Source organism: Paroedura picta, chromosome 11 (genome assembly GCF_049243985.1).
Source record: "Paroedura picta isolate Pp20150507F chromosome 11, Ppicta_v3.0, whole genome shotgun sequence".
Classification (NCBI taxonomy): domain Eukaryota; kingdom Metazoa; phylum Chordata; class Lepidosauria; order Squamata; family Gekkonidae; genus Paroedura; species Paroedura picta.
Window position 1 is genome coordinate 59,616,235 of NC_135379.1, and position 1,203 is coordinate 59,617,437.

At 47.3% G+C, this 1,203-nt stretch overlaps 1 pseudogene; it reads right to left on the minus strand.

Annotated features, from left to right (window-relative positions):
* Positions 1–408: 408 nt before the first annotated feature.
* LOC143820309 (GTPase KRas pseudogene) lies at positions 409–897 on the minus strand (annotated as a pseudogene).
* Positions 898–1,203: the final 306 nt, after the last annotated feature.

Here is a 1,203-nt window from a genome sequence, read left to right on the forward strand (position 1 = left end):
CCAGCAGGACTGACCTATATCAGGACTGGCCTCTGTAATCCTAAAGATTGGAAACACAGTGATCGTTAAAAAGAAGAAAAAGGGGAGAGAGAAGAAGAAATGTCAGGAACGTAAAATACGGTTACAAATCCTCCTTATATCTGATGCAGTGTCCCAAGGTTTTAAAAATAGGAAAATAAAAATCGAGGCTTTAGATAGCTCTGCTGCCTTCTCCTTCTGGCCAGATGGGGTGAGGGGGCATGGCCTTCAGAATATATCTTGCAACTAGGGAGGGGGGAAACCCAGACTCCGGAGGGCTTTTCTGCATTCCCAACAGTGGAATAAAATCTGTCGCCCCCTTCAGAGGATAACACACTTCCTTTTGGAAGATTTCTTCTTGAGCCCGTTGTTGATCTTCTCCTTGTGTTTTCAGATTTCTTGCATCAGGGTGAAGAAAGCATCCTCCACTCCCAGTTTGGTTTTGGCGGAGGTCTCTACAAAGGGGATCCCATAGCTTCTGGCCAGTTCCTGAGCCTTCCTGTCTACTGTCCGAGAGGGGAGATTGCACTTATTGCCAACCAGCACCATGGGGACATCATCAGAATCTTTTACATGGTTGATCTGTTCTCTGTAGTGGTGAACGTCTTCAAAAGACTTTGTGTTGTTGATTGCAAAGACACAAAGGAAGCCTTCCCCTGTCCACATATACTGGTCATGCATGGCACTGTATTCCTCTTGCCCAGCCATGTCCAGAATATCCAAGAGGCATGTCTCTCCGTCAATCACCACCTGCTTCTGGTATGAATCCTCTATAACTGGGTCATATTCATCCACAAAGTGATTCTGGATCAGCTGTATGGTCAATGCACTCTTCCCAACGCCACCAGCACCCACCACCATCAGTTTGTATTCCGTCATCTCCACTGGGTAGTGGGGCAAGCTGTCTGAGCCTTGTGGGGAGGGGGAGGAGAAGATGTGGGTCTCACGCCCCCCATGTGTGATGGCAAGGGGTCTCTGGCGGCCAAGCACGCAGCACTCTCTTAGCAAAGCCCAGGGCCGGCAATGGAAAAAAAAAAACACCGAGTCGCACTGTTGACTCATGTTCAATGTACGGTCTACTAAGATTCCTAGATCCTTTTTGTACATGCTACTGCCAAGACAAGTCCCCCCATCCTATATTGGTATATTTGGTTTTTTCTACCTAAATGCAGAACTTTACATTTG